Source organism: Rhinopithecus roxellana, chromosome 15 (assembly GCF_007565055.1).
Source record: "Rhinopithecus roxellana isolate Shanxi Qingling chromosome 15, ASM756505v1, whole genome shotgun sequence".
Classification (NCBI taxonomy): Eukaryota; Metazoa; Chordata; class Mammalia; order Primates; family Cercopithecidae; genus Rhinopithecus; species Rhinopithecus roxellana.
Window position 1 is genome coordinate 4,288,322 of NC_044563.1, and position 20,780 is coordinate 4,309,101.

Sequence of the window (20,780 nt, forward strand, 5' to 3'; positions counted from 1 at the left end):
CATTTTTAAAACCTTAGGTTAAGGTTTTCACATTGTCCAAAGGTGGTGTAAATATTGTTTTAAGAAAGACTCTAAAAAGCCAGGAATGTATGTGGCAATTTCCAGTGCAACCACTTGAAGAATAATAAAGACACACATAACTAACCAAATAATAGAGAGAAATGGCAATTTAAAAAAGAATTGATTAACCAAAAAGTAGGAGGTAAAAAAGTCCAAAAAACAAATGGTATAGCTATAAAACTTATAGTAATATAGTGGATGTAAACCCAGACATACATCAGTACTTATAGTAAACACAAATGGCCTAAATATTCCAATTAAATGACAAAGTTATCAGACTGATTTTTTTAAAACTTCAACTATATATTATATACAGAAGACACACTTTAATATAAAGAACCAGAATGATTAAAAGTCAAAGGATGGAAAAAATATCAACATACCATGCAAACACTTGAAAGAAACTTGCTGCAGCTATAGAAATATCAAATAAATATATTTCAAAATAAGAAATTTTACTAGAGATACAAAGGGATGCTTTATAGTCAACAGAAAGATATAACAATTTTAAATTATGTACATATCAAAATACATAAACCCAAAACTGACAGAACTAAAATAAGGAATAAACCATTAATTGTGATTACATATTTTAACTTAAAATTTAGTACAACTCTTTCAGGAAATCATAGAATTTCATACACACACACACAAAATTGACAAAAATTACCAAATATAGATATATTTTTAAGTGCACAAAAAATCATTTACCACAATAGCCCATGGTGAGCCATAAAGCCAGCCTCAACACAGTTCAAAGGACTGAAATCTTGTCCTCTGATAACAATAGAAACAAGTAAAGACCAATAAGAAAAGGACAGCTATAAAAAAACTCAGTGTTTGGAAATTAAGTGATACCCTTCTAACTTATCTATAGAACAAGATTAAATCACAGTGAAAATTTAGAAACAGTTTGAACTGGATATCATGAAAATATCATATTACGGTATCATCGTATGTAGCTAAATCTGTGTTTGAAAATACTTGTACAGCCCTAAATGCATTTGAGCCCAAAAAGAAGGCTGAAAATTAATGATCTAAATTTATGACTCAGGAAGCTAATAAGGACTGTATATTAAACCCAAAGTAGAAGGATACAAATAATAAAGAACAGAAACCAACAATTTAGAAATCAGATTTATAATGGAGAAATCAACAAAACTAAAATTGCTTATTTAAAAGACTAATAAAATTGATAAAACTCAATCAAGACTCAGGCCTGCCTCTCACAAGAGTGGAGACCACATGCCACATGTCTAAATAGTTAAGTTATAAATCAAGCCAGCAAACAATGGCATGAAATATTTTCTGTTTCTGCTTTGACAAATATACCTTCCTACAATAGAGAAGGCTAGGTTCAAATTTAGGAGTCTCAGACTCCTTGGAGATTTGTGCCAGCAGCTGAGGTGGTGGGGAGCTGGTACCTGCCACACACTTTCACTACCCTGGCACCATCCTGTGCTGTGAGGAGCCTGTACCTCCAAAGTCTGACCACAGCCCCACAACATCTGCCCCTTAGCTACCTGCTTGGCCTACACCATGTTCCCATGGCTTGTCTTTGAAAGGACAAAACCAGTGAGGATTTGCAGGCTCTGGGAGCAGGCTGGGGGCCATTAGTTAGGGACATTTGGGGCCTGAATATCTAGGCATGGTCTCGGAAGGGGTGTGTGGGCCCTGGGTGTGCAGTTTCCTTAGCTCCATGAACTTTATACCTGCGGCGAGGGGTGCGGACCAGAGGACGGTTGTGGTAGCTCAGGGTCCTGAGCAGGGGCCCTCTTTCCTGGGCCTGAGGGCCATACTGGAGACAGAGTACAAAATAGAGAAGACAGACACAAATGATGGATAACAAGAACGAGAAAGCAGACATGACAACAGTTTCTACAGACAGGAAAAAGATAATGTGAGTACATTATTAATAATTATTCAAATACATTGGAAAATCTGGATGAAATGGACCATTTTCCAGAAAAGCACCACTTCCCAACACTTGCATTAGAAGAAGTAAACAATCACAATGTCCTATATCTAGAAATCAGTTTGATTTCTAATTAAAATTCTTTTTGTAAAGAGAACTCTAGGTACATAGAGCTCCATTGGTAAAAATTTTCTAGACATTGCTGGAAGAAATAACACTAATCTTCCACAAACTTCCAGGAATAGGTAGAGAGACCATTTCCCAGTGAATTTGAACCTGAAAAAGATCTTACAATATGAGACAATATATCTTATAAATATACATATCTCTTATAAATCCTAAACAAAAATACCAGCAAACCAATTCCATTAACAATGTTAAAATATTATGACCAAACTGAACTTATTTCAGGGATGTAAAGTTGGTTTAATACTCAAAAATTAACAAAATAAAGGAGAAAAAAACCCCAAATGATCACCTTGATAGGTGCTCAAAAAGCATTTGGTAAAATTTAACACCTGTTTGTAAGAACACTTAGCAAATTAAAGAGAAATGACCGAACCTACAACAAATAGCATGCTAAATAGTAAGCTATTGAAAGCTATACCCTGATGTTGGAGTTGAAACACAGATGCCTGCCACCTCCACTCCTATTCAACATTGCGTTGGATGTTCCAGGGACGTAATAAGGCAAGAAAAAGAAATAAAAAGTTATGGATTGGAAAGGAAAAAATGAAACTGACATTATCCCCAAAAGCATGATTTTGAAAGGAGAAAATTCAGATGAACTATTGGAATTAAAAAGTAAATTTGGCAAAGTCACTGAATACAAGATTAACACTCAAAAGTCAATTGTTCTTCTATATACTAGGAACAAACAAAATCCTAAAAACTCATGCCTTTTTAAACAACATTAAAAAAATGAAATGCGTAAGAACAAACAAAAAAGATGCATGCCCTCAACAAAGAAAAATCACCAAACATTACTAAGAGACATGAAAGAAAACCAGAATGAATGGCAGGATGGTCCATGTTCATGGATTGGAAGGTCTCAATAAGCATAACCATCAGTTCTCCCCAAACTGGGGCCAGGCACGGTGGCTCACGTCTGTAATCCCAGGACTTTGGGAGGCTGAGATGGGCAGATAATCTGAGGTCAGAAGTTCAAGACCAGCCTAGCCAACATGGTGAAACCCTCTCTCTACTAAAAATACAAAGAAATTGGCTGGGTGTGGTGGTGGGCATCTATAATCCCAGCTGCTTGGGAGGCTGAGGTAGGAGAATTGCTTGAACCTGAGAGGTGGACGTTGCAGTGAGCCAAGATCGTGCCATTGCACTCCAGCCTGGGTGATAAGAACAAAAAAAAAAAAAAAAAAAAAAAAAAAAAATAAATTCTCCCCAAATTGATCTTGATCTGTAGATTCAATGTGATCCCAATCAAAATGTCAGAAGGCATGTGTGTATGTGCATGTGTGTGTAAGAGAGGTTGACAAGCTGATACTGAAATTTATACGGAAATGCCAAAGGCCAACAAGAGTGAAGACTCCCTCAAGGCAAAAGTGAGAGGACGTATACTACCTGATATTCATATTGACCAACAATAGTTATAACAGTGTAATATTCAAGGATACATGGATCGAAGTAGAGATTCTAGAAACTGACCTGCATATATTCCACAATTTGATTTACTACAAAGATGCTGCTGTAGTGCAGTGTGGGAAAGGACTGTGTTTTCAATGAGTAGTGTGTAATCAATAAGTGGTGTGGAATCAGTAAGTAGTATGGAATCAATAAGTGGTGTGGAGAGTCATAGGGAGAAAGCTGGACCTTGACCACCTACCTTATGTCATACACAAAGCCAATTCCAGATGCAAAAAGGCCAACCATAAAGCTTCCAGAATATACCACAGGAGGCTACCTTCATGACCTTAGGATGCACAAATATCTCTTAAACAGAACACAGAAATCAGTAACCACAAAGGAAAAGATTGATAAAACTTCAATAAAATTAGAAACCTGTGTTGATCAAAAGACAACATTAAGTAAGTGAAAAGGTAAGACACAGAGCGGGAGAATATATTCGAAATACATATAAATCTCAAAGGACTTGTCTCCAAAATAGGTAAGTGACTCTTACAAAGGAATAGAAAAAGACCAATAACCCAATTAAAAAAATTCTTGTATGAGCACTTCCTCAAAAGAGGCTCTTCAAATGATCCATATGCCTATGATACGGTGACCACCAGCATTAGTCCTCAAAAAGACACAACGTAAAACCACAATGAGATACCACAACACACACACCAGAATGGCTCAAAGCAAACCAAGACCAGACCCCAAGCCAAAACCTGACAATGTCAACAGGAAATCTGTGGTGTGTTTATACAACAGAATACTCTAGAGCGACGAGAATGAAGGACTTCTACACGGAACCACGTTGAAGAATCTAACATACGAGGTTAGAACAAAAGCTCGATTCCACTGAATTCAGCAACAGGCAAGTTGAATCCACAGTGATGGGTGGAGGGTAATGACTGGGGGTGGGTGGGCATCATGAAGGGGGCTTCAGGGGAGCTAGTAATGTTCTTTAGCTTGATCTGGGTGGTAATCATTGGATACATTCATGTTGTAAAAATTCTTCAAACTGTAAAATTATGATGTGTACACTTTTATGAACGTCTGCTGCAATAAAAACTGTTTGCTTTCAAATAAAAAAAAAAGTGTATATGGCAATGGAAGGTTCTTGAAGCACAAATAAGCCTGGGTAAATGCTGACACTGGTGGTCAACCATGCATCACGTTGCTTTCCGTCCTCATGAGAATTTCCAAGCATGTCCTCTCCCTTAGTTTTCCTATAACCCTGTTAATATCCCCATTTGACAGGTAAGGAAATTGAGGTCAGAGATGTGAGTGAACTTGTCCTAGGTCACACAGCTAGAGAATAGCAGAGTAGGATTTAAATCCAGGTCCTATCTTCAAATATCACGTCTTCTGCCTTTTAATTTAACTACTCCTGAGGGGAACTAGAACCACAAGCACTAAACATTTGTGAGGTGCCTACGGGGAGCACAATTCTCGATGTTATAGAAGTTAGGAGGAAAAGCTTGAGGACAGCACAGGAGAGAGAGTTGGGGCCCCCAACAGTGGTGCAGCAGTTACCTTGGGGGTGGTGGAGGTGGGCTCAAGGTCAACAGAGAAAGGAAAAGCACAGGGAGCGGGGAGTCAGAGAAGCCTCCAGGGAGGAGGAGCCATAGGGCTGGGCTTAGGAGCTGCCTGGGGAACGAGGAAGGGGGCTCCGAGTGAGAAGCAGCAGGAGCAATGGTGTGATGTGGTGCTAAGTAAGTGGGTCATGACCTGCACCTGCCCTGTGGGGCGGAGGACCTGGCCCTCCGATCCTGCAGCCTGTTCCCAGCACTTCTGTGTCAATAGTCAACGAAATTCAAACCTCACCTGTAACAGGTACTAAACAGCTGTGTTACCACAGCTGCCATGGATTTCAGGGTTTGGCTAGTTTTGTCATTATGTATCTTGCACCCCGAATAGGATGCAGGGGTTTCCAGGTGAAGGGACCATGCCAGGAGGAAAAGCTCCAGGCAACATGCAGGTGATTTTCCTAGAATGCAGTCTGTCATCTCCAGAGATGGAAGAATCATTCCTAAAACAGCCCAGGGAGCCACCACTATTGCTTAAAACGCAGACAGTGGTTGGGCGTGATGGTTCATGCCTGTGATCCCAGCACGTCGGGAGGCTGAGCAGGTGGATCACCAGAGGTCAGGAGTTCGAGACCAGCCTGACCAATATGGTGAAACCCTGTCTCTACTACAAATACAAAAATTAGCTGGGCGTGGTGGCAGGCACCTGAAATCCCAGCTACTCAGGAGACTGAGGCAGGAGAATCGCTTGAACCCGGTAGGCAGAGATTGCACTGAGCTGAGATTGCACCACTGTACTCCAGCTTGGGTGACAGAGTGAGACTCCATCTCAAAAAAACAAAAACAAAACAAAACAAACAAATAAACAAACAAAAAAAACACAGCATGTAGATTCATAGAAGATTAGGTAGCCATATTGCTTGCTCATTCATTCGAATATTCACTCACTTCCTGGAATAGTTATCCCCACCATTACCTTTTAGCATTTATCCTCCATCCCCAGTGCCCATAACAGCTCCCGGAACACAGGAGGTGCTCAGAGCATGACCCGCTGAATAAATGAACCAACTGCCACTTATTCCATGCCAGCCATGTGGCAGGCATTGCACTTCAGGCTGGTTGTTCGGGTCATCTTCAAGACAACCTTTGAGTCAGGGACTATCATATCCCCACTTGACGGATGAGGAAACCAAGGCATAGAGAGGCAAAGTCACTTGTCCAAGATCACCTGACTGTGAACAGTCAGGCTTTGAAACCTGATCTGTCAACTGCAAAGCCAGAGCGGTTGCCATACCACCACGGGGGCTTCTGTTGTTTCCGGTGGGTGACTTGGGAGCATTGAGAAGCGCTGATGGTAGGAGCTGAGCTTCCTGCTCCCACTTCATGTCGGGTCATGGTTTATCCTGCTGAGGTGGGCTTTTGGCATCTTTATGCGTCTTAGATTTCCACCTCCGAGATGTCACAGCCAGCTCCTCCCATAAGCCACCAGAAAGCAATCAGGGGCCAGCATCAGTGGCAATTGCTGTGAAAAAACAGTTGTGGTTCAGGAAGAAAACACATCCTGCTTGTCCGGGAAGCATATGCCCAGTTGTTCACGGGACACACACACAGACCCAAAGAAACCAGGTGTGGCCCTCGACATTCAAGAAGAACCTGTTTCCACTGGTAAACACACTGCCCAGGATCCTGTCTGTCCACTTTCTGCTGAGGCAGTGAGGCCCCCCCAAGGGGTATAATTTCCTGAGGAGCAGAAACCACTCACCGATGTGGAGAGGCCTCCAGCACGCACAAAACAGCACCTAGTGGCCAGAAAAGGTAACTGTGCATCAGTAACCACGGTTGGGGGGTGGTCGGGGTGGGGGGTGGTGGGTGGAAAACAGTGGGGAGAGGGGGAGAAGGGGAGCAGGGAGGGAAGTGGGGGGGAGACACAGAGAGAGAAACAGAGACAGAGAGAGTGGAAAAGAGAGAGGGAGGTGGGGGAGAGAGAGGAAGAGAGAGAGACAGAGACAGAGACATCCCAGGACAAAGTTTATTTCAAGGTTTGGATTTTCTGAACTTCGATCTTATGTGTAATCGATTAACCACACCCCACTCATTGTCTAATCTCAAAAACTTGATTCAGCACAAGCAGAGATGACTTCCATAACCATTTTGGAAATAAGATGGGGGGGGGGGGGGAAGAATAGAAACTGATCTGTTAAAAAAAAATCTATGTGAACCTTAAACTTTATTCAACCTTAAAAGAAGCTAAAACATCTGATAAATATCCGATACAGTTTATAGAAACTAGATAGATTATTAAATAGGAAAATGTTTACTATGTTTCAAAAATTCAAATCCACCAGTTCAACTATTGGGTAAATGTTTATCTAAAAGTTCAGGGGAAAGTTAAACAGTTGAAATAAAATGGAATTAAGCCTTAATATTTTGTTTTACTTTGAGTGCAGATGGAAGACAAAAATAATATCTCATAAAACGGAAAGTTTCTATTTTCACCAAAATATTTGGAAAAGCCATTTTATTTTAAATTTGGACACCTAGATTCAACATAACTTTTGCAAGGGAGGTTTCAGCAGAATCCAGGAAGCTGGAGCATTTGGAAGTGGGCTTTGATTATGATTTAAAACATTCTCATTCCACAACGATACAATTTATTTCAAAAAGTGTCCTACCAGCCAGAAACTGCCTGTAACTGTAACCCTAATGTCTCCAAAGAAAATACTATTCTTCCTTTCTGTCATTTGCCCCTGTCTCAGGTAAAAAAGGCAGAAACTATGGGGACTGTTCTAATTGATGCTGATGCCTCCATTTTTTAGATATTTCTGGGTCTTTTAAAAATGATTTTATTATGCAATCATCAAAATTATTTTAGAATGTCATGAGAAGTCTGAATGGCAAAAAGAAGTCATTATGATTCAAACCATTGTACAGAAAACGTTGTCTCTGTTTTCAGTTAAGAAGAAAATCTTTAGAGATCCAAAATATAAACAGAAGTTATTCTTGATCAAGAGTCTTTCTTTGGTCTTTTGTTCTCCACCCCCACTGAAGAGAAAGAGTTCTTTAGCCAATTTTTCTGTCTTTTTCACAGTTTATCTATCAAGCTTTGGCCTCTCTTGTTAGCTCTCTCTCTCATCATTCAAAGATTCTTATACCTTCAATGTGTTTCAATCTATTGTAGCCATAGTTCTTATTTCTCTGTATAATTAAAATTATTTTTTAGAATACTTTTAGGTTTACAGAAAAATACGACGATAGTAGAGAGCTTCTGCATACCCAGAGCCCGATTTCCTTTATTGCCAACATCTTACATTATGATGATACATTTGTTACAATTAATGAACCAATCCCAATGTATTATTATTAAAATCTCATACTCAATCACAATATAGTATTAAAGTCTCATACTTCATTCAGATTTTCTTAGTTTTTACTTAATGTCTATTCTTTCTGTTGCGGGAGGGCGGTTGAGGCGTGTTGCGCCGCCGCAGCCTCCGCACCTGCACTTTCTAATGACTCGCTCCTCGCTTCTTCTTGGCTTTCGTTGCTTTCTCTTTCTTTCTTTCTTTCTTTCTTTCTTTCTTTCTTTCTTTCTTTCTTTCTTTCTTTCTTTCTTTCTTTCTTTCTTTCTTTCTTTCTCTTTCTCTCTTTCTCTCTCCTTCCTTCCTTCCTTCCTTCCTTCCTTCCTTCCTTCCTTCCTTCCTTCCTTCCTTCCTTCCTTCCTTCCTTCCTTCCTTCCTTCCTTCCTTCCTTCCTTCCTTTTTGACAGAGTCTCGCTCTTGTCACCCAGGCTGGAATGCAATGGTGTGATCTCGGCTCACTGCAACCTCCATATTCTGGGCTCAAGTGATTCTCCTACCTCAGCCTCCTGAGTAGCTGGAATTACAGGTGCCTGCCACCAGGCGCAGCTAATTTTTATTTTTATTTTTGTATTTTTAGTAGAGACAGGGTTCACCATGTTGACCAGGCTGGTCTTGAACTCCTGACCTCAGGTGATCCTCCCATCTCAGCATCCCAAAGTGCTGGGATTACAGGTGTGAGCCACCGCGTCTGGCTTAATGTCCTTTTTCTTTCCAGGATCCCATCTTACATCATTATTCTTTTTGATACCCAAATTGCATAATTTTTGGGCAACAAGAGCCCCTCCAGGAGCCCCTGTGTCTTTCTGACCTGACTCATTCAGCTTGGAGGAGTTCCTTGCCACCTGGAAGAGCGACATCCTCCAGGCTCATGAAGCCCCTTTTCGCCCTGGGACCTGGAATTGGCCACTTCTCTCAGTGTCTGGGTAGTCTCATGCATCTCAAATGGCCATATTCTTAGAAAAGCTTGAAATAACAAGCTACGTTTTATTTATTTCTTCCAAACACCTGACCTGCTTTTGAGATATTCTTAGCCTCTTCTTTCGCACAGGTAGGTTTTGCTAAGCTGTCTCCCCAGTCCACTGTCCCTGGAATACGGGGGTCTCAGAGCTGCACTTACTGTTAACAGCCTCCCACCCCCAGACATGAAGTCTTAGGTTGACAGCAGACGATGACCAGCTATGGTGTGTGCCATCGTGCCCTGGCATGCAAATGTTGAATAAATAAAAAGAGTCCTGCAAACCATTTTGCAGGGAACCATATATGCTTTTATTAAAAAGATCAGAAAATTGGCACAATGGCATAGACTAACACTGGGCATTTCTGCTGAACCCAGTGAACTCAACCTTTATTTCGTAATTATTCCGGCACCTTTGTCATGCATCCAGAGTCCTTTTTGCTCATGCCTCTTCAGCTCATGTTAACTTGAATCACGACCAGACTCAAGGACAGAGTCCCAGTGATCTGGGGACTGAACTCCGCCATCCTCTCCCTCACCTGGTTTTTGAACAGTCATCTAAGTTGACGTGAGTTAGATGTCCAGAGCAAGAAAAGACTGGGTGGAGGGGTGAGGCACATTCCTTGTTCTCTAAAGTCCAGTTCCCAAATGAACAAAACCCTCACCATCTTACATTTGCATCTTTCTCAATTTTTCTAGCATCAGTCCATTCCATCTCATACAACACAGGAGTCCTCCTTTGGGTCTGAAGCCAGTATGGTTCTGGCTCTGCTGGGGAGAGCCCATCTTGAAACATCTTTTCATGTGGATGTTGTGGGGAGAGAGCCTTGGAAAGTGAAGATCTTCCCTTAAACACCTTTCCCATATGATACAGAAAAAATCAGATGTGTGAGTTGTGTCCAGCCTCACATCCAGACAAGCTAGAAGCTCCATCGATTAATAGATCAAGCATTTACCCTGGTGGCCTGGCCTGGAATATTTTCTGAGTTTGTTGCTGTTGTTCTTTAATGTCACCAATCATAGATTTAGGGACGAGTGGAAGATTATTGATGATATTTTTTCTCTCAAGAAAACTTATTCTTCAAATTAATTTTCTTTCTACACAAGCAGAGCTTCTTAACATCCTGGTAGTTTCAGAGATTTCACTTCTAGGGCATCATGGCAGTTTCAGAAATTTTGCTTCTAGAGTATTTGTGAGTTGGACTTCTACCAATGAAAAAGGCAATATTGGATTTTTAAAAATGTACATGTCACGTATTTTTTGGTAACTCTTTATATTGATATAATCCCAAACATATAGAAAAATTGCCAAGATTGCACAAGGAATGCCTATTTAGCCTTCACATGGATTCACTAGTTGTTTATGCTTTGCCACGTTTTCTTTATCATTTTGTTCTACCTTATATTTCTTATTTGCCTTCTATCTTATCTTTCTATCTTCTCATATCCCCATTTCTACTTCTATCTGTATATTTGTACATATCTACGCATTTTCCTCTAAACCATGGGAGTGTAATTTAAAGAGTAAGTACTTTACTGAATATTTCTTTATGTTTGAAAACATTGTAATACTATAATCTAATCTATAGTCTTTATTCAAATTTCATGCACTGTTCCAAAAATGTCCTTCAGAGCTTGTTTTTCCAGGTCTAGGATTCAATCTAAGATCAAGTATTACAGGGAGTTGTCATGTCTTCTTAGACTCTGTTAATCTGGAACAGTTTCAGCCTTTGTCATGATAACAGCCTTTGTGATCATAACAGTTTCAAAGAATATATGCCAGCCACTATTCTGATCTTTATAATTAATGAGAAATTGATGGGGAGATACTTCATGACTATGTAAATATCCTGTTCCTCATCAAACATTTACTATCAACACTAGCTTTAGAATCTATTGATGGTTTCCTTCTATATTTATAAGTTGGCATTCTATTGTAAAGAAGAATTTTCCTTCTTCATTGTTTATTATTTATTTATTTCCATTTGGACTAATGGATTCCTATTTTACTCAGTTGGTTACAATCAAGTACTATCATTATTTATTTTGATGAATAAGTTGTTCTATACTTGACCCATAGTAGCACCTTCCAGCTGACTTCTCTGTCCCTTTGAGGGAAATAGTATACAATTGGGTCTCACTTTTTGATTCAAACTATAATGTCTGTCTTTTAATTGGAATGTGTAGACCATTTACATTTAATGTATTAATAAATGTGCATATAAATCTACCATCTTGATATATATATATATATATATATATATAATATATATATACAGCACATGTGTGCTTTTTGTATAAAATGTTTGTTATTCTATTTTATCTTTACTGTTGGATTCTTAGCACTTTTTGTTTTATTTTACTTTTATTTAGTGGTTGCTTTTGAGTTTACAACATAGTTTTAAACTTATGATGGTATATTTTCAAATATTATACCACTTCACATATAGTTTAAAAACCTTTCAACAATATACTTCCATTTCTCTCTTTCCTTTGTGCTACTGTCCTATTATATTTTATTTCTATGTATGTAATAAGCCCTATAATACAGTTATTATTTTTGGTATAAACAGTTAATTATCTTTTAAGGAGATTAAAATTGAGAAAATGTTTTTATATTAACCTACATACTTATTATTCTATACTAATTCTGGTGCAATCCATCCTTTTGTGTGTGTCCCAATTTCATCTGTTATAATTTTCCTCTTGCCTGAATAACTTCCTTTATCATTTCTTGTGGTGTAGGTCTGCTAGCAATGAATTTTCTCAGCTTTTGTTCTTCTGTGAAAGTCTTTATTTCACCTTTATTTTTGAAATATATTTTTGCTGAGTGTAGAATTCTAGGTTGGAGTTTTGTTTCTTTCATACTTTAGAGACATTGTTCCATTGTCTTCCGACTAGCATATACTTTGATGAGAAGTATGCCAAACTCTTGTTCCTCTACATAACATGTCCTTTTTCTCCAACTGCTTTTAAGATTTTTTCTCGGCCGGGCGCGGTGGCTCAAGCCTGTAATCCCAGCACTTTGGGAGGCTGAGACGGGCGGATCACGAGGTCAGGAGATCGAGACCATCCTGGCTAACACGGTGAAACCCCATCTCTACTAAAAATACAAAAAACAAGCCAGGCGAGGTGGCGGGCGCCTGTAGTCCCAGCTACTCGGGAGGCTGAGGCAGGAGAATGGCGGGAACCCGGGAGGCGGAGCTTGCAGTGAGCTGAGATCCGGCCACTGCACTCCAGCCTGGGCGACAGAGCAAGACTCCGTCTCAAAAAAAAAAAAAAAAAAAAAAAAAAAAAAAAAAAAAAAAAAAAAAAAGATTTTTTCTCTTTATCACTTGTTTTCAGCAGTTGGATTATGATGTTCCTTGGTGTGTTTTCTTCATGTTTCTTCTGATTGAAATTTATTAAGCTTTTTAGATCTGTGGGCTTCTACTTCTCATTAACAATGGAAAAATTTTTATCATTTTTTCTTCAAATACTTTTTCTGCACCCCACTTCCATTTCTTGGACTTTCGGCACATGTGTGTTGGACTACTTGGTATTGTTCCACAAATCTATGATGTTCTATGTATTTTTCCCAGTGCTTTTTCTCTCTGTTTTATCCTGAAGAGTTTCTATTGCCATGTCTTCAATTTTGTTGATCCTTTCTTCTGCAGTACCTTATCTGTCATTAATCCCATTCTGTGTATTTTTCAACTATAGGAGTTCCGTTTGGATTGTTTCAAAAATATCTTTCTTTCTTTTCCTCATCATTTCATGATACGTTCTTGAATAGATGCAGCACACTTTTAATCATTTTAATATTATTTTCTTCTAATTTTATCATTTGTCTCATTTCTGGGTCTGTTTCTATTGATTATTTTCTAGTTATGGGTCACATTCTCTCACTTCTTTGCTTGCCTGCTAATTTTTTATCAAATGCCAGACATTAAGATTTTATGTTGTTGAGTACTAGATTTTATTGCTTATTCTTTAATTCGTGTTAGAATCTGTATGAGCACACAGTTAAGTTGCTTAGAATCCATTGACTCTGTTCAGGGTTTGTTCTACACTTTGATAGGGCAGATCCAGAGAAGCCTTGAATCCCAATGATACTCTTCTGAGAACCCTGCTCAGTGATGCCCTGTGGATCTTTTCACCTCAGTTGGTGAGACCATGAGCTATTCCCAGCCCTCTGTGAGCCCTCAGAAATGTTGGATCTACTATCTTCTGGTGGTTCTTTCCCTAGCCCTGGGTAGTTTCCTCTCATGCTTATGCAGGTTAGTACTCAACCAAAGACTTAAGGGTACCTCTCTGTAGATTTCTGTCTCTCTCTCTCAATCCGTGTGTGTGTGTGTGTGTGCACACGCGTGCATGCGCACGCATGCACGAATGCAACATCCCCCTCTTGGGTATTCTGATTCGCACATTTTAACTTCTTGGGCTCCTTGAACTCTAACCATTTTATCTTCAATACAGTGAGACTGCTTGACTGCCTGAGTTCCTGTCTCTGTGCTGCAGCCTTTGGACAATTATCATGCGTTCAATTGTTTGAACAATTGTTTGAACAATTGTTTGCTTCACTTTTCTCAGGAATCAGCCCTGAGCTGCCTCAGGGCTGCTGTCCCACATTTCAAAGCCACTGTTTCCTATATTTTGCCTGTTTGTTGCTTAAGGCTGGGGAAGGGGCAAGTTAAGTCTGATCCCTGTTACTACATCATGGTCAGAATTGCAAGCCTCCCATGCATCCTTCTGCTGTGTTCTCATGACCATTAAGCTCACCTCTGCTTTCTCATGCACACTGATGCTCCAGCCTCTCCTGTGCTTTTCCCACCTCAGCCCAGGTATCAGTCATTTCTCTGAGATGCCCTAGTTCCTTTTCATGGAGAATGATATTTAGAAGCCACAATCCAAGTAAATAGGTGTGCTTATTGCTGATGGTGTGTTGGCAAATTTTTAAAAATAGAAATTAAAGACATATGCGTTTAACCTACAGCAGGGAAATAACCAGGAACTTGAGGAGAGGTCCCCTGTTCTTTCCGCCTGAAATGAAAACATTGCAGGTTACAGAAAATTTCCTTCAACGTCCTCCACTAATAGGGAAGGAAGGACAGCAGTATTACTGTTTTTTCAGCATATTTTCACCAAGAACCTCCTTCCCACCAGGGTTTGTTCTAGATGCTGGTGATTACAGCAGCTATCAAAACAGACAAAAATCTCTGCCCCTGTGGTGCTTACATGAATACCTACTGTTATTATTTTGCTGCTGTTGTTGTTATTTGAGCTCACATCTTTTCATGAAAGTCAATTTAGTTCTTTCTACATAGTTCCGCCATCTGGACGAAATGTGGCAATTTAAACCATCACTTAAATGTGTGTGAGTCTGGAGGTCAGGTTTCTCCCAGCCTAAATAGTTGTGTGTGTGTGAATTTAAATCTCCAAACTCAATATTACATGTATAAATGTCCCCATGCAAAAAATCAATGACACAAACCCATATGTGAAATATTGAGTGAGAAGAGTAAATATTGGGATGAGGGGTAAACCCTTGCTTTGTGATACAGGGGTCAAGGTTCACAGAAAACATTAATTTACTTGCCCTCTCCTATTTGCAACTGCCAAATAGCACTCACAAGACCCATTTTTTTTTTTTTTTTGGCAGATAAATTGAAATGTGATGTGATTGCCAATGTTGCTTGTGATTTAGGGAAACTGAGGTCGGCATCCCCTGCCCCTACTGTCATACATGGGGTGGGGTGGATGTGCCCCAAAGCATCACAGCCTCATGGAGTCTCAGGGCTGGAGGGCAATGGAGAGTCCCCCTTCTTTAACGCCTAATTCAGTGTCTGAACCCTGTCCACCAGGTCCCCACCAAGCTCCCAGAACCTCTCCACTGACAGGGCCCTCAAGCTATGATGCTTAGAAAGTTCTTTGTTCAACTTGACATTTGCTGATGGCTTCTTTATGACTTACACCGTTTCCTCTAAGTTCTGTTTTCTGACAGCACATGGAATCTGTGCAGCTGTTCATTCATAGCTCTGGTCTTCAGAGGGCTTCATAGTCTCCTTTCCAAGGCAGTTCGGTCTACTTTGATTGACCTGTCTTCACAGATCGTGCTGCAGCAGCTAGTGTCCTTGGGCTGAGCTCTGAACTGCCTCATCCAACAGTCACATTTTATTTTATTCTATTTGAGACAGAGTCTCACTCTGTCACCCAGGATGGAGTGCAGTGGCACAATCTCAGCTCACAGCAACCTCGGCCTCCCAGGCTCAAGCGATTCTTGTGTCTCAGCCTCCTGAGTGCTGGGATTGCAGGTGTGTGCCACCATTAGTAAACATACTAATTTTTGTATGTTTAGTAGTGACAGGTTTCACTATGTTGGCCAGGCTAGTCTCGAACTCCTCCATCTTTTGTAACTTTTTCACAATATCTGGCCAACTATTTGTAACAAAATGTAATTTTAACATACCTTGCCCTAGAGTACTATCAGGATCTAAGTCTGCATACCTTCTCATCTGTTCTCTCAACCTGTCTAAAAAGTGCATGGGCCCTTCATCTTTCTCTTGCTGCAAATCAAAAGCCTTAGTCAGGTTTTGCGGTCTGGGTGCAGACTCTTTAATCCCTCTTATGATTAGCTCATACAAATCTTCCATATCTTCCCAGTGAGCTGCATTATTATTATCCCATTGCGGGTCTCGAGCAGGGAATTTGATATCCGCTGCCGGATTATCTTGGCCGGCAGGGTGATCATGTTCCCAGGCTGCCATAGCAGCTCTGTGAATCATGTTTCACTCTTCCTTTGAGAAGAGAATACCTAGGATCAACATTAATTTTGTCCAGGTATATAGTTGGGGACCTAAGAACTGATCGATTTGCTCTGCTACTCCTTCTGGGTCATCTAGCAGAGGGTTGAGTTCTTTCTTTAGACCCTGAACTTCAGGAGCAGTTAAGGGGGATTTATGAATCCAGTTGCACCCCCACCTTGTGGCACTTCCTTTTGAGGAAAGAGCTTAAAAAGCTGGCTCTTAGGAAGTGCGAGGAAAGGGAAGATTCTGAATATCCTTTCTGCATTGTTCTGTTGATCTTTGGAGTCCTTGTTTTGAAGAGAAATGACAGTGATCATGTTCCTCAGGGACTTCTGCTTCCAGAATCAGAATAGTCACCTGAGGTGGAGGGGGAGATGGGACTACCACCTGCGGAAGGGGAGGTGGGACTACTGCCTGTGGAAGGGGAGGTGGAACATCTGCCTGTGGAAGGGGAGGTGGGACTAGAAACAGGGGAAGATGGTTTAAAGGGTCCCATTGCATACTTTCTGACTTTTTGCCTGAATCTATTTCTTGTTTTAAGTCCTTCAAGGGATAAAAAGAAACCAGCGCTTGCTGCCAGCATAGCGCATAATTGAGGATGCAGGATTTTGTTATTAACATACATTATTAAAAGTTGGCAGACCCAGTCTTCATCTGAGCCATATTTTGGCCAGAAAATGGCAGGTTTCAAGATAGGCTCTTGGGTCCAAAGAAAACAACAGTGCTTAATCATTAGTTGCTTTTTCTTACATTTGGTCTTTTCGTTCTCTTTCCAGTGTTTAAGAATGAGTCCTAAAGGACTATCAGGAGGGATTTGCTCTTTCTCACCTCCTTTGTTACCTGCCTTACTTCCTGTTCCAGGCTTGCTAGAAGTATTCCCCATGTTGGGTGAAAATCTTTCCCAGCAGACTCAATCCCCCAGATCCTCCAGACCAGGGATGTCTCACCTGTCCTGTCCTTAATGGCTTTTTAAGGTTAAATTTCTTACCCCAGAAATATCTTGCCTCTTTTTTCCTTTTTCCCCAGGAGATAACCTTTCCCCTTCTATTTTCTCTCCTGTATTGCTTTTTCCCTGGGAGATGATAATGTTTCTCCATTCTATTTTCTCTCCTGAAGGTTATACACATTCCTCTCACACTCACTCTGTCTTAACTGAAACCATTCACTCATACACACATTCCCTTCAAGAACTGACCATCAAGGAAGTACTTTACTGCTGCCTTGTGGTTTTTCCTACCTTGGCTCACACATGAGGTCTTCTGGTCCTGCGGTTTTGAAAGTCTCTCCTTCTCCCCTGCGTTGCTGAGAATCCAAGTGTGTTTCCTGCACCAGGTAAGTCCCGGCTTTCTCCCTGGAGGCCACTGCAATAGGATGGCAGGGCTCCCCACGAGAGAGGACCAAGGACTGTCTCAGAAGGGAAACAGATACCCTGTACGGGCCACCAAATTGTTGGAAATGGGTGCTCGTTGTTGCAAAATCAACATTGAGACAAAGGATCTCTCAGCAAGGCTAGTTTACTTTCTGCAGAAAGGGTGTCGCTCACTAGCAGTCTTGCCACGAGAGCACACCCAAACAAAGGAGACGGGGACGTTTATAATCTTTGTAACCTGATGCAATCGTCCTATGGCTGTGTCCCATTTCCATTGGTCAGAACGGGACTTCACATTCTAAGCTTGACCCGATTGGCTAATAGCTTGAAACTTTTCTAAATAGGCAAAGGGGAAAGAGGGCAAAGAAAAGAGGAAGCTAGTCATGAGAGGGTCAGGAGGGTTTCCAAATAAGGAATGGCATGCACTATGGTCCAGGGCTCACTTAACCCTGTCCAGGCATGCCAGGGCAAGTCAGGGCAGCTGGACTGGAACATATATAGATATTCATAGAGCAAAGAAATGACAAGGTCTTTATGGTTTTAGGAAACTTTGAAGAAGAACTTCTCCATTCCTCACATAGTCCTCCTGCCTCGGCCTCCCAAAGTGCTGGAATTACAGGCATGAGCCACTGCACCTGGCAATGAGAGTCACGTTTTAATCCTCATGCTCACTCACCTTTTCTTTGCAGCAGGAGTAGCAGTTCACTGCTCTCTCCTTGGGTTGTAATTCAAGACCCTGCCATGGAATAAGTTTTCTTGTCTGCCTCAGTTTCCCCATCTGCAAATGGTAGTAATTGTGCTCATCCCAGGGGGTGATATGAGAGTCAAATGACTACATGGTAAAGTACTTGCCCAGAGCCCAGCACCTAGTGAGTACTCAACAAGCAGAGAAAACCGGGCTTCCTGGCAGCTGTTCCACCAGGTGCTTCGTGTATAGAATTTCAAGCCTTCAAGCAACATTTTCAGAAGTCAAAGCTGAGGTTCAAGGAGCACCTCTCCCAGGGGCCCCCCAGCTGCCACGTGGTAGAGGTGGGTTTGCATCCGTGCTGGCTTGCCCTTGAAGGCTGTGCTTTTCCCACTAGGCCACCTGGGACCCTCCTCAGCATCTGTGACCTGCCTTCATGCTTGGGCCTTCCTCTGCCCTCTGATGGTCTCCTGCCTCTCCTTTCTTTGCTTGCTTTCTGCGTGTGGTGTCCTCAAGGGATGAGCTTGGTCCTCCATCACCATGTTTGTAATCGTATCTTGCCCATTGTTCCAACCACCCCTATACGTTAATTATTCCCAAATCCAAATTATTCTCTTTCTCCACAGCTCTCAACAGCTCCTGACCCCAATTCCAAACCCCCGTCCACCCTGCTTCACTGAGGACTGCCCAGGTCCCTCTCATACCTGTCCTTCCCTGCCTGCAAATCTCAATCAGGAGGAGCAAAACAGGCCCGGCCGCCTGAGCTGGTTCTCAGGGTGGGGTTCTGAGAGGCACTTCCACTGGGTGTACCTCTGAAGGCAGGAACTTCTGTGTTAGGGAAGATGGATGGCACTAACGGCCAACAGATGAGGGAGGAAGGAACCCTACAAGTCATTCATTTGCTCGTTGCACACATGTTTATTGAGTGACAGTCAAGCACAGCTGCTCCCTGAGATGCTGAGCACCCAGACATGCCTGAGATGTGGCCCCAGCCTTGGGAGAGAAAGGCAGGCATGTCAAAACCACACACAGGCTGGGCGCAGGGGCTCACGCCTGTAATCCCAGCACTTTGGGAGGCCGAGGTGGGCGGATCACGAGGTCAGGAGATTGAGACCATCCTGGCTAACACGGTGAAACTCCATCTCTACTAAAAATACAAAAAAGTAGCTGGGCGTGGTAGCAGGGGCCTGTAGTCCTAGCTACTTGGGAGGCTGAGGCAGGAGAGTGGCGTGAACCCAGGAGGCAGAGCTTGCAGTGAGCCGAGATCGCGCCACTGCACTCCAGCCTGGGTGACAGAGCGAGACTCTGTCTCAAAAAAACAAAACAAAAACAAAAACAAACCACACACAGTCAGACATCAGGGCCAGCATCGAAGAGAGAAGATCCTCAGCCCTTTCTGTCTTCATTGTCAAGGAGGAAGAGTCACTGACCAAGCCTTGCTTACCAGTGGGCTGAGCGGTACCTCTAGAAAGCCGTGCCTGTGCCCTAACCTTGGAACCTGTGACTGTGAACTTATTTGAAATGAGGGTTTTATAGAGTAATTAGGAATTTCGAGATGAGATCACCCTGGATTATCCAAATGACCCCTAAATCCAGGGACGACTGCAAGGGACACACAGACGAGAGACACAGGGAGAAGGGGAGAAGGCCAGGTAAAGACAGAGGCAGAGACTGGGGTGATGTGCCTCAGCTAAGGGACGCCTGGAGTCACCAGAGGCTGTATGGGGCAAGGAAGGGTTCTTTTCTAGATCCTTCTGAGGGAGCGTGGCCCGATCCTCACCTTGATTTTGGACTTCTGGCATCCTAATGGTGAGGGAATGAATTTCTCTTGCTGAACGCCCCCTGTTGGTGGTGGTTTGTTACAACAGCCTCAGGAAACTCCTACAGCTGGGTATATACTCAAAGGATTATAAATCGTTCCGCTACAAAGACACATGCACACGTATGTTTATTGCAGCACTATTTACAATAGCAAAGACTTGGAACCAACCCAAATGCCCATCAATGATAGACTGGATAAAGAAAATGTGGCACATATACACCCTGGAATACCATGCAGCCATAAAAATGAATGAGTTCATGTCCTTTGCAGGGACATGAATGAAGCTGGAAATCATTTTTCTCAGCAAACTAACACAAGAACAGAACACCAAACACCTCATGTTCTCACTCATAAGCGGGAATTGAACAATGAGAACACATGGGACAGGGAGGGGAACATCACACACTGGGGCCTGTCAGGGGATGGGGAGCAAGGGGAGGGAGAGCATTAGAACAAATACCTAATGCATGCAGGGCTTAAAACCTAGATGACAGGTTGATGGGTGCAGCAAACCACCAAGGCGCATGTATACCTAAGTAACAAACCTGCACATTCTGCACATGTATCCCAGAACTTAAAGTTTAAAAAAAAAAAAAAAAAAGGCAACAGCTTACTGGGCTACCAGTTAAAATGGTTGAGGATTTGCAAGAATAGGACAAAGGTCAGCTAATATGTATA

General features: G+C 41.8%; 1 protein-coding gene across 5 annotated transcripts in view; it reads right to left on the minus strand.

Annotated features, from left to right (window-relative positions):
• The window catches only part of ANO1 (anoctamin 1), a 219,736-nt gene that overhangs the window by 129,790 nt on the left and 69,166 nt on the right, over positions 1 to 20,780 (minus strand). The gene's annotated exons all lie outside the window — the stretch shown is intronic.